The 13,570-nt window shown below is 44.3% G+C and overlaps 1 long non-coding RNA gene across 1 annotated transcript; it reads right to left on the minus strand.

The window, feature by feature from the left end:
- Positions 1–2,107: 2,107 nt before the first annotated feature.
- LOC141139862 (uncharacterized) lies at positions 2,108–12,014 on the minus strand. Its single transcript, XR_012243824.1, has 2 exons — positions 11,519–12,014; positions 2,108–4,222 (listed from the first exon to the last, which is right to left on the minus strand). It is a non-coding gene; the product is annotated as an uncharacterized lncRNA (long non-coding RNA).
- Positions 12,015–13,570: the final 1,556 nt, after the last annotated feature.

The raw sequence follows: 13,570 nt of genomic DNA on the forward strand, positions 1-13,570 counted from the left end.
ATTAGACTTGAGGGGGTAACAATAAGATCAAAGAGTATTATGGGTTGACCTAGCAGAAACTCCCTCTTAGTAGACTAGAATGTCATAGAGGACATTCAAGCTGGCATTTAGTTTTTAGGTGAGGCTTGTCTGTGTATGGACACACAGACCTATGAACATGGGGTTCTGAATTATATCTACTTTATGTCGGATTTTTCTGTCATCTGTGGACTTTGGACTTTGTTCTGTGTTGGAAGTCAATAAAGTGCATCTCTCTGGAAGAATTGGGTTGCTGCGGAAGAGTACTTACTAATTCATCATCATACCCACTCTACATCATATCACCCAGTGCAACATATTTTTATATCACTACAATAACACGCAGGCGTCATATGTACGATTTGTGAGTGGAGGACGGAGGATCGTAAGCGCAGATCGTTAAAATGAAGGTGCAATTGTAACTTGGGGCATCAGTGGTTAGTGGCCTATACTGCTTATAGATTGAGGCCTATATTGGGACAAGATTAAGAGAGTTTAGCCTGAGATTAGGGTTTGTCTTGTGTTGCGTCTTGCAGCTAAAATGGTGGATAAATTCACTGAACCGGATTTCCTTCCCAAATTCCTCGACAGGGAGCTCCCATGTCTCTGGCAAGTGACATGCAGAGAATACTCCAACAAGCAAAAGAGGAAGGCAGCCCTGGAGAAACTGTTGGAATTGGTGAAGCCGGTGTATCCCACGGCAGACATCAACTATTTGAAGGCCAAAATTAGTAGCCTGAGGAGCACATATAATAGGGAGCGCAAGAAGGTCCAGGATTCCATGGGATCTGGAGCAGCAACAAATGACGTTTATGTACCCAGGCTGAGGTACTACGAAAGACTGCGTTTTTTTGTCAGACCAGAGTGAACCCAGGCCATCGTTATCTACCCTTCCTTCCACACTTCCTTCCACACTTCCTTCCACATCAGCTGAGGCTCCTGAAGTACAACCTGGGCCTTCCACCCGGGAAGAAGATGTGGAGGAGCCCAGCTTGAGCCAGGTATAGCATCGTTGAACATATTTCTTGTCAAAAATTGAATGATGTTAACAAGATGCTATTACTGATCACTAATTTCGGATTTAACAAAGTGGTTTACATATCAATAGACAATAGTAGCCAAAATTGATTGGGACAAGAATGAAAAATGCTGGGGTCAGAATGATAGTCTTTTCTATTTGTTAACATTCAATTTGCAACAGTCATGAGCTCAAAATTGTGTATGATTGATGACCAAAAAACTAAAACTATGTACCATTTTCATACACAGGAAAGTCTCAGCCAGGAGGAGGCCATGGAAAGCAGCCTGACCAAATCCCAGGTTCCTCCCCTCCTCCTTCCAACCAAAAGGACCAGGAAGGCGAGGAACCTGGAGGAGTCCGCGACTGCTTTAATTAGCCAGGCTACTGCAGTACTTACAACGACCCCTGGTGGCCCTGAGTCATTTGGATGTGTGACAGCAAGTAAGCTCGAACACATGGAGGAGGGCCAACACCTGATCTGTAAGGAAATCATTCTTGAGGCCCTAAACAAGGGGATGAGGGGCCAACTCACAAATCAAACCCACCTGTGTGAGTTGGACCATACTCCTCCACCACCTCCAGCAACACCACCAACACCACAGCCACCCAACCCACCATAGCAGCATGGAAGGAAGCGTGGAAGGAAGTGATGGCCTGGGTTCAGTGTGGTCTGGCAAAAGACGCAGGCTGTTTTAAGACCACAGCCTTGGAACATATATGTCATCTGCTGCTGCTTCTGATCTCTCGGAGTCCTGGACTGTATTGTGCTCCCTATTAAATGGAATCCTCAGGTTACCAATTTTGACTGTCAAATAATTGATGTCTGCCCTGGGGTACAAAGGCTTCACCAATTCCAACTGTTTCTCCAGCGTTGCCTTCCTCTTTATTTTGTTATGACCCCTATTAAATTCCTAATTTTTGTTTGGACAAATACTGGGCTATGTGTTTTACTTCAAAAAGGACAATTTGTTTGTGAGTAGGCAGGTACATTTTAAAAATACAATGTCAAATTAAAACAAAGGACACCAACATAGTTGTATCTTTTTGAGGTTAAAAAATACAAGATAATAATAATTATTATTATTTATTATTATACAGATTTTATATAGTGCCAACAGTTTGCGCAGCGCTTTACAACATGAGGGCAGACATTACAGTTACATTACAATTTGGTACAAGAGGAATCAGAGGGCCCTGCTCGTTAGAGCTTACATTCTAAAAAGGAAGGGTCAATTGATACAAAAGGTAATAGCTGTGGGGGATGAGCTGATGGAGGAAGTAAAACAGTGTTAGTTAGAAGCAGGATAGGCTTCTTTGAAGAGAAGGGTTTTCAGGGATCGTCTAAAGATGGATAGATTTGGGGACAGTCGGACAGATTGGGGTAGGGAGTTCCAAAGGATAGGAGAAGCTCTGAAGAAATCCTGGAGGCGAGTATGGAAGGAGGTGACAAGGGAGCTAGAGAGTAGGAGGTCTTAGGATGACCGAAGAGAGCGGCTTGGTTGGTATTTTGGGACTAGGTTAGTGATGTAGCTGGGGGCAGAGTTATGAATGGCTTTGTAAATTATTGTTAGTACTTTAAATTTTATTCGTTGGGTGAGTGGAAGCCAGTGGAGGGATTGGCAGAGAGGAGTGGTGGACACTGAATGGTTGGTAAGGTGGATGAGTCTTGCAGAGGCATTCATTATGGACTGAAGGGGGGATAGTTTAAGTAAAGGTAATCCAATGAGGAGGGAGTTGCAGTAATCAAGGCAAGAGATGACCAGGGAGTGAATTAGAAGCTTGGTGGTGTCCTTAGTTAAAAAGGGGTGTATTCTGAAAATTTTGCAGAGGCTAAGGCGGCATGATTCGAACAGGGATTGTATGTGAGCCTGAAAGGACAGTTCAGAGTCTAAGGTTACCCCTAGCACCCTGGCATGTGGGGACAGACTGATAGATGTGCCATTGATCTTGACAGAGAAGTCAGGGGAGGGGGCATGTGGGGGAGGAAATATTAAGAGCTCAGTTTTAGATAGATTCAGTTTGAGGAAGTGGTTTGACATCCAGGCTGATATGTCTGTTAGTAGATCAGTGATGCGTGAGGAGATTGATGGGGTGAGCTGAGGGCGTCATCAGCATATAAATGGTAGTGAAAGCCATGGGAGGCTATCAGCTGACCCAGGGAGGACGTGTAGATCGAGAATAGTAGAGGTCCAAGGACAGAACCTTTGGAGTTGTAAGTGACACTGAAGGTGCGATGAGAGGAGAGTGCAGCCATGGAGACCAAGCAAATTGAGTTTTTTGAGGAGGAGGGGGTGGTCAACTGTATCAAAGGCAGCAGAAAGGTCCAAGAGTAAGAGTATGGAATAATGACCATTGGTTTTGGCTGTTAGTAAGTCGTTTGTGAGTTTTAGGAGGGCAGTTTCTGTGGAGTGCTGTGGGCGAAATCCAGACTGAAGGGGATCAAGCAGGAGAAGGAAGGTCAGATTCTTGAATCCATGTCTCAGTAATTGCAAGTAGGTTCAGGGAGTTTGTGAAAAATAGGTCATGGACGGTGGTGAGTTTGTTACAAACAGAGCGGGCATTCCAAAGGGCACAGGAGAAGGGGAGGCTGGTTCTAGGCTGAAGAGGAATAGAAATTAGATTGTGTGGATTGCGGCTGCTATCAGAGGATGAGGGGTGCTGGGTATGTTGGCCGAAGGTAAATGATGGTGGTCCAGGATTTGGGGAAATATCTCCAGAAGTTAGGAGAAGCAGAAGGGAGAGAGAGGTGATATGGGAGTGTGACTTATGTGGGGGGGAAATGTCCCAGTGGCCTGCAGGTTTTATTGGTATATGGGTTCAGAATTAGCAGGAGCTGATATGTGCAGTAATAAGGCGAAGACAGGAGTGAGGGTGATATATATTCTCACACCAAGGTTCACTACAAGACACAGAAAGAGAGCAGAAAGGTCAGAGCCATAAAGATAGGAACTGCTCATAATTTAAGTATAGACAATAAGAAAGTAAAATAAACATCACTGTAAAATGGACAGAAAGAATTTGAAGGCAGCATAGATCACCAAAAGCACATACACAGAATTTAGCAAGCATATCCCAGTTTCAATTAAAGGTGGAAGATGTGGTTGAGCTGACACATACACAGAATTTAGCAAGCAGATCCCAGTTTCAATTAAAGGTGGAAGATGTTGTTCAACTGACACATACCTGTAGGTAGAAAAGAGTTGTGTTAGATAGTGCTGAGCGGAAGTGTAATACTTAATCCAATATGAATACTTTATCCAAGGCGATAGTTGCCAATGTAATCCCAGCCTGTGCAAACCCCTGCCTAATAATGGTGTTGTGGTAACTTGACACACAAAACGACAAAAAATATTATGGAGATCACTAGAAAAAAAAAATATTCTGGAGATCACGAGAAAAAAAAACAAAAGGAGATCGCTAGAAAAAAACAATATTCTGGAGATCACGAGAAAAACAAAAAACAAAAAAAGAATATGGAGATCACTGAAAAAAAAAAAAAAAGATTATTCTGGAGATCACGAGAAAAAAAACCCTGTTGTGTGGCAAAAAACAAAGATTATTCATGAGATCACAAGAAATAATAAAAAATCCGTTTGTCAGAGCTCTGTGAATATCAGCAGCAAAGCAACTTCATTATTCTAGCATTATAAAGAAGAAGAGAATGCGCTGCATTGAGAGATTTCAAAATTTGCCGCGTGACGAATGTGCTATCTCCATTACGAACACTAGTTTCTGCTCGTACTTGATGAGCATGCCTGAACTTTTGTGCGCAGACTTGTGTACATATGATTGGACTTTCTGACAACAAAGTTTTGTTGGCGGAAAATTTGAGAACCTGCTATCAAACATTTGTTGGCAGAAAGCCCGGCAGCAAATGTTCGATGGAGCATACAAACGGTCGGACTTTCCGACAACCAGCTCACATCCAATATTTCCGGCTCATGTGTACGCGGCATTATACACTGTTTTTTGAGACATTGTTATTCTGTATTTTGCTGCCACTACTCCTAGGCGGGCACTACAATAGTTTCACTGCCTGTCTTATGCTTGTTGCATACCCCTTTACCATTTTATTTGTATTGTCAATTTTTCTTCTACTTCTTTTTTTTTTTACTTTAATTCCTTTTTTTATTAATAATCATAAAAAACATAGAGAAAAAAGAGTATACAGTAAACACCGTTTTATAGCGAAAACAAGAAATAAGCGACATTATAACAACTTTCACTTTGCCTCACAGTGTTAGTCCCATACACTTATATTAATACACAGACTTACATTTTCATTTTCTCCCTTTTTTCTAGCTTCGACCTTGCCCTCCCCTTCCCTCACTCCCTCCCCCATCTCCCTCCCACCCTCCCCCCATCATGCGTCACACTGGTAATGTTAACGCTGAGCCTTATTTTATTTTGAATCCGCCTGCGTCGCAGCGGAGTTTGCCTAATTTCTTCAAATCCGAGCTCTGTGGGGCTTTATTCCCTCTTCTCTTAAATGCAGTTCCCCGTTCCTATAATAAATTCAGGAGGAGATGTCGGGTGCTCAACTCCTGCAGCCAGGGTCTCCATATCTTAATGAATTTATTGTGACTACCTTTTCTAGTGTATATAGTCCTTTCTGTCCAGACCAAGGAGTTCATGGTCCTGAGACATTCCTCCGGAGTTGGGGGCAATGCTGAGAGCCAAGATTGCGCTATCAACTTTCTTGCCTGGTATAGGCACCTTACTATAGCAGTAATTGTATTGGAGTTCCCCATATTTCCCCTTACCAGCCCCAAAATACACACCCTGGCTTCTAGTTCTATTTTGACTTTGAACCTAGAGTTTATAATTTTTACGACTTCGGGCCAGTATCTTACTAGTTTTGGGCATCTCCACATCATATGGATAAGATCTCCTGTCCCTGAGCATCTAGGACACTTATCATCCGGTCTACGGCCAAACCTATATAACCTCTTAGGAGTGTAATACACTCTATACAACAGGAAGAGATGCGAGGCCCTCTGTGACAGAGAGAAGGACACCATCGGGCCATATTCCAGAATTTTTTCCACTGGTCGTCCGTCAACTCCCCCACTTCTGCCTCCCATCTCTCCCTGGGCCCGAGACCGCTTGTAGGGTTATCATTTTATCCACTAACTGCACATATACGTCTGTAATCAAGCCTTTAGTGGTTTTTGCTTTAACTATTTTATTAATAATTAATATTAATTATTTTATTATTTTACTAATAAACTATTTTATTAAGGAGTGGTGCGTTGCACCACTCCATAGGGCAGGTCCTGAATTGAGTACCTAATGCGTGTCTGAAAGATTTCAGATTGTTATCTCTAAACAGGTGGATCTAGATATACCGTGGCGCTCCCACACAACGTTCTTCTCTACAGTTAATAACTCCCGCAAGGATTTATTGTGCCATATAGGTGAGAACTCGGTGATACCCTTGTACCCCATGGTCCTCTTAGTTATCTGCCAAACTTTAATTACTAATTTATGCATTGGAGACTTTTGCTGAAGCGAGCCTGCTTCTAATGCTTCCACTAGTGATTTATGCAAGCTACCCTCTAGCATAATTTTATCGCTGGCATGCATCTCTCCCGGGGACTCGCATCCCCCAATATGCTGTAATTGGGCAGCCAAGTAATAACTGTAAGGGTGGGGAACCATCATTCCCCCCTTACTAGTAGGGCGCTGCAGTACTTGTAAACTAATCCTAGCCTGTCCTTTTTTCCAGATGAGTTCCCGGAATAAAGAATTTATTTTTAAGAACCACTTTCTCCTGATCCATACCGGGGAGTTGTGGAGGATATACAGTAGTTGCGGCAACCATATCATTCTAATCAGGTTTGTTCGGCCCGCCATAGATAGTGGGAGTCGGCACCAGATATCGCATTTCTTTTGAATTTTTGCAAGCAAGGGGACCAGGTTATCTTGGATGTAGTGATTGGGGTCATTAGACATTACTATTCCTAGGTATCTCATTTTGTCTGTTATTTTTAACCCAGGTATACCGTCAGAGAGAATACTAGCAGCTGGGTCAATCCGCAATAACGTTGATTTTTCCCAGTTGATTACAAGACCCGAGATCCTCCCAAACCCTTCTACCAGCTGCATCGTTTTTACTAAAGAAGGTCCCGTGTCCCCCAAAAAAACCAGAACGTCGTCGGCATAGAGCGCTATCTTTTCATCCCCGTCCTTCCTCCTGAAACCCTGTAGTCCAGTCGAACTTCTCACAGCCTCCGCCAATGGCTCCATTGCCAGGGCGAAAAGTAGGGCCGATAGCGGGCACCCCTGTCTTGTGCCCCTCTCAAGTAATAGACTTTCTGAGTACTCATTATTAACTTTTAGTCTGGCAGTTGGGCGGCTATATAGAATTTTTACCCAATTAATAAATAGGGGGCCAAAACCAAATCTCTCCATTATCCCCCAAAGGTATCCCCATTCCAGGCTGTCAAATGCCTTGGCTATATCCAAGGACACGACAGCTCTGGGATCCCTGCTCTCCACTGGGGTCTGGAAGTTCAGGTATGCCCTTCTAATGTTTACACTAGTGGATCTATGGGGAATAAACCCTGCCTGATCTGGATGTATCAACGTTGCGATGCATTTTCTTAACCTAGTTGCTAATACCTTTGCCAGGATTTTGATGTCCGAGCAGAGCAATGAAATCGCTCTATATGAGGATACATCCAGTTGGTCCTTCCCTTCTTTTTGTATGAGCACAATATTGGATTCTGTCATCGAGTCGGGCAATCTACCTTCTACAGCCGCCCCTTCCAGTGTCCCCAAAAGGGTAGGGAGCAAGGCCTCCCCATAGTACTTATAGATCTCGAAGGGCAATCCGTCCGGGCCTGGGGATTTATGGTTGGACATATCTGCCACTGCATTTTTTAACTCTTCTAACGTTATTGGGGATTCTAGGCTGATCTTATCAGTTGCAGAGAGGGTCGGTAGTTTAACCCCCTCCAGGAATCTATCCACCTCGCCCCTCTCCACACCCCGTTTTGACTTGTAAAGGGTACTGTAGAAGTCAAAAAAATATCTCCTTAATCCTCACAGGGTCAGATGTAATTTCCCCTCCTGGGGACCTAATCGCGGATATTGTTGAGGAAGGGGAATTAGTACTGGCCAGTAAGGCCAGCATTCGGCCCACTCTTTCCCTCGCCTCAAAACACCTCTGCCTCTGAAAGAGTCTCCTGTTCTCGGCATTTCTAGTTATTACTGCTTTATACTCCTGTTGCTTCCTAGTCCATAATTCCCATTTCCCTGGGCTAGGATCCAGCACATATTGTCTTTCTAACTCCATGACCTCATTTCTAACATGCTCCCCCTGTGCTCTTGATTTCTTTTTTACCCTTGTTATATTTTGGATTAAGAGCCCCCTAAGGAAGGCTTTTAAGGAATCCCAAACCACCCCCATTGATGCTGAACCTAAATTATGGGCTATAAACTCTTTAAGACTAGTAGATATTTCTTCCGTTCCCCCTATTACCTCTAACCATACTGGTTTTACTGTCCACTGTCTTTGCGTTTGTCTGTCATGAATATTCACTACTAGTTTCAAGGGTGAGTGGTCTGAAATCCCTCTTGGGCAATATTCTATCTTATTCACTAGCGGATGTGCTTCTTTATTACCTATAGCTAAATCTATGCGAATTCTCCAGAGATCGCACCAGCCGATCTCCTCCAGAAACTGAGCGAGCCTTCCCTCCCTCACCATTTCTGTCCGGGCTCCAGTTGGGAGCCTGTCTTGGCATATATCGAGAACTGTATTAAAGTCCCCTACCACTATCAGCAGGGTACCTGTCTTATTTTCCATATACTCTAGCAGGCAATTCAGGATCTCCATCTTAAATGGAGGGGGAATATACAAATTTGCTACTACAAGTGCTCTACCTTCTATCAGGCAACGTAGAAAGATATAACAACCCAATATGTCGACCCTGACAACCCTGCAGGAAAACGCCACCTCCTTTTTATCCAGTATACTCACTCCCCTTGAGTAGGAGGAGTAGACTGAATGAAATTGTGTTTGAAATGTTTTGTCCTTAATTAATAATTTAGACTCATTAGTCAGGTGCGTCTCCTGCAAGCATATCAGCCCAGCACCGTGGGACTCCAGTTCTAAGAAAACCGCAGCTCTCTTGGCAGAATCGCTCATACCCCTAATATTCCAAGAACTTATTACAACTGTTCTAGGCATCCAGAAAGTATAAAGGTATAAAAAACATGACAAACAAAATTAACAAAAAACCCTAAACAAATTAGGTCTGAGAGGAATAGTGGCTTCAAAACATCTATCTTAGGTGATTTAAAATACAAATCACTCCTTTTCCCCAATCTCCCAATTGAACGTAGCAAACTTCCTACTATACATTTTATCATTTGTTTTATCTCAACTGTGACTTCAAAAACAGTAAACAGTGCCAATACTATAAATAGAGGTGAAAGGGGTGGAGAGGGGGAACCCCTGATTCACCCTTCCCACCCCACCCCACCCTCCAAAATTCCTTTCTCTTCCTTGTGCATGTGTAAATACTTCAAAATTTTATATATCATTTGTCCCTTTCCCCACCCCTGTCCCAGCGTAACATAACAGTTATATCCCTCATAATAAATGAATAGCCCTACACCCAATGTACCCCCCCTCCTCACCCCATGCCTGGTTCGGCTAGCCCTAGGGGCTTTGTTTGTGACCTTTGTGTACCCTTCATCCCGTTCTAACAAAAACTTTCACTCCCACCCTATTGATATATCCACCCCCCCAAGTTCCTCTATCTGCCCCCCTCTCCCCTCCCCCACCCCCCCCCAAACCAAACCTCCTAGAACAAAGTGCCATCAAAGCATCGACAATAAACAAAAAATCAATCCACAACTGTATACCATCTCTTATTAAAAACATTCACCCTCCAGCCCCTCTCCCTCCAGCCCATGCTGCAAAAAAAACCCCAAAAAAAACAAACAAAAAAAAACAGCCCCCTTTAACGTTCAATCATTCAGATCTTTCTCTTCTTTTTTATTTTTTTCTTTCCCCTTCTTTCCCTTCTATATTCCAGCTTACAAATTCCTTTTGTTTTCCTCAAGCCATGTTGTGGCTTTATCGACTGTATCAAAAAATTGAACTGTCCCTAAAGCTTCTACACGCAAACGTGCTGGGTATAGCAGTGCATATGGGATTTTGTACGTCCGTAAGGCCCGTTTAATGTCCACGAATCCTGCCCTTCTTTTTTGTAAGACTGGGGAATAATCGGGATATAGTGAGATCCTAGTGCCATTATAAGAAATGTCCCCTTTTTCTCTGGATTTTTGCATCAGTGTCACCTTGTCTCTATAACAAAACAGCTTAATAATCATAGGTCTGGGGCGACCTCCCGACGCGGTAGGCCTAGTGGGGATTCGGTGCGCTCTCTCGATAGCAAAAAGGTGTGAAAATGTTTCAGTCCCAAAAATCTCCTTGAGCCAATTTTCGATAAACGCCTCAGGGCAAGGGCCCTCACTTCTCTCTGGGAGGCCCATCACCCTTACGTTACATCTGCGCAACCTGTTTTCCATTTCGTCCATTTTATGTCTATGCGCATCAAACTGTGTTTGCATAATCTTAAACTCCTGTTGTATTGGATGTAATATATCTTCTACTTGGCTCAATCTTTCTTCTATGGTAGAGGTCCTATCCGCCACCCTCTGAAGTTCTCGACTCATGGTGCATAATTCTTCCTTAAGGCCCCTTAATTGATTACACAGGTCATTCAAGGATCCTTTACAGGAATTTACCGCAGCCAAAACCTCTTTTAATGTAGGCTCAGGTTCACCAGTTATGCTCAGATCCGGAGAAGCTCCGCAGGTAGCTACAGTGCCTTTGTTGGGGCTTTTTTTGTTCGTTATTTTAGCGCTAACTGGTAGTGTGACTGGGGTTGCTGACATTTTGCCTATGCTTTTTCTGTCCCCAGTGAGTCCTGCCTGTGTCTTCTCGTGAGTTGGCTGATTGCCTTTAGCAGGGGAGTGTGAGGGGGTATGTGCGAATATTTCTAATTTAGCTGCCGCTGCAGTTGGCGGTGTTACTTGGTTCCCCTTTTCCTTAGAGGAGCGGGTGGACTGTATTGCTGTATTTTCTTGGGGCTGCTGCTGAGGCTCCTCACCTTTCTTCCTGGTCATGATAAAGATATGGTGCAGTGCCTAGGTGAGATTCCCAATAATTCCTTTACTGAGTTGATTATTTTTGGTTATTACCACTTTTGCCCCTTTTACCCCGCTTTAACAGAAATTCCTAGGGCTATTATCCCCTGTCTTTCTTCTTTAATCCAAGGCAAACGCCACCCACGCTGTCCACTGTTGTTACTTAGTTCTTACCCTACTCAGTAAGCTCTTCTTTTTTCTTTTACTCCTTTTTCCCCTCTTTTCCTTCCTCCTTCAACTTATCAGCAATTTCACACAGTCCTGCTCTTATCACTTCTCTCTTCCCTGGATTAAAGCCAGACATCCACATACCTGTCCTGGGGCACTCAGGGACAGCGCATCCCCCTCTTCTCTTTTGGCATCTGCCTTTCGCTGTGGCTGTCTTCCGTCTCGCCGCTAAGTCCCGTGATGTCCTCCCGGCAATCGCAAGATTGCCGGGCGTTGCTAGGCTACGAGGCAGGGACTGGCAGAGACAGGGGACGTGGTCAGCTCAGGTAAGTTCGGGCGCTTTAGCAATCCGAAGGCAATCCAATAGCAGGGGCCGGCTCCCTTTCCCTGTAGCGATTTTGGCTGCGGCCGTCCTCCACTCCACACTGCACCCTCCGCTCCCTCCGCTCGGAGGTTCAGGGGCTGACAAGGGGCTAACAAGGGCTGACAAAGGCTGACAAAGGCTGACAAGACAAAGCGGGATGCTCTGTACTGGGTTAGGCAGCTCGCTGGGTTAAACTGCTGAGGCTGGCAACATAAGGGCTGGAGCACGGAGAGAGCTCACACACGGCCACTCACACCAACATCCGGTCACGCCCCCCTCCTCTCTGTGTTGTTCCCTAATATGACCCCTCATGTTAATTAATAAAATTAATTGATGTTATATTTGTGATTGAAACATTCTATATAAAAGCCAAATTGTAAATATAAATAATTTTTAGGAACACTGAATGCTTGTAATTCTGGAGAGTTAAGAGTTGAGATGCTGAATAGCTGCCCTGCATACTTGGGCCCACTTAAGGAAGTCAGACAACTTCTGAATGCTTTGGAAGCACAGGAGTGCCCTGATGCATGGACTGTAGACATCTGCAAAAAATATGGCCTCATCAGGTTTCCCTTCGGGATGGAGTATGTGGTATCACCTAATCAAGGACGCTTACTCCTGATGAATGTCAGCTCTTACCTATGGATTGAAAGGCTTCACTATCTGTCACGTACCTGGTTATAGAGCCTGATGTGATGAGGAAGGCTTCTCTTACAGCTCCAGCTCAAGGAATACTGGTAGTGAGACAGTGGCCGCAAGATCACGGTGAGGTAAAAGTGCCCATGGGGTGTCCAGTAGACTGCGCAGGTAAGTGGCTTATGCTTCACCAGGAATGGATCAGATTGTCCGGACAGCAGAAACCAGCAGAAGCAGAGGACCCTTGACCGAGCAGATGGCAGGCTGGCAGAAGACTGGCTGGGACCAGGTAGGAAGTGTGCTGGTCAGCAGATGCTGAGCAGGCCGATAAGACAGGATGCGTGGTCAGATGAGGCCGGGTCAGTAACATATAGTCAGATCAGGCATAGACAGCAGGCAGAAAAGTGGTCAGGGTACAGGCCAATGTCAGTATTGTCAGAGCAGGGAGATGAGCAACAGAGCAAAGCAGGGTCCAGAGAAAAGCTGAGGTCAGGGCAGGTGGCATTCAAGCATGGTCAAGACAAGCCGGATAAATCACAGAACTCAGATACAGGAACAGACACAGGAACATAGGGAATGCCATAGATCAGACAACAACTAACTAGTACAGCTTCCGCACTTACAGTATCTCACAAAAGTACACTCCTCACATTTTTGTAAATATATTATTATATATTTTCATGTGTCAAAACTGAAGAAATTGCACTTTGCTACAATGTAAAGCAGTGAGTGTACAGCTTGTATAACAGTGTAAATTTGCTGTTCTCTAAAAATAACTCAACACACAGCCATTAATGTCTAAACCACTGGCAACAAGCTTTTTTCCTGCAGTACACCCCTAAGTGAAAATGTCCAAATTGTGCCCAATTAGCCATTTTCCCTCCCTGGTGTCATGTGACTCATTAGTGTTACAAGGTCTCAGTGTGAATGGGGAGTGGGTGTTTTAAAATTGGTGTTTTCGCTCTCATTCTCTCATACTGGTCACTGGAAGCTCAACATGGCACCTCATGGCAAAGAACTCTCTGAGGATCTGAAAAAAAAGAATTGTTGCTCTACATAAAGATGGCCTAGGCTATAAGAAGATTGCCAAGACCCTGAAACTGAGCTGCAGTATGGTGGCCAAGACCATACAGTGGTTTAACAGGACAGGTTCCACTCAGGACAGGCCTCGCCATGGTCGACCAAAGAAGTTGAGT

The sequence above is a fragment of the Aquarana catesbeiana genome, linkage group LG04 (assembly GCF_042186555.1).
Source record: "Aquarana catesbeiana isolate 2022-GZ linkage group LG04, ASM4218655v1, whole genome shotgun sequence".
Lineage (NCBI taxonomy): Eukaryota > Metazoa > Chordata > Amphibia > Anura > Ranidae > Aquarana > Aquarana catesbeiana.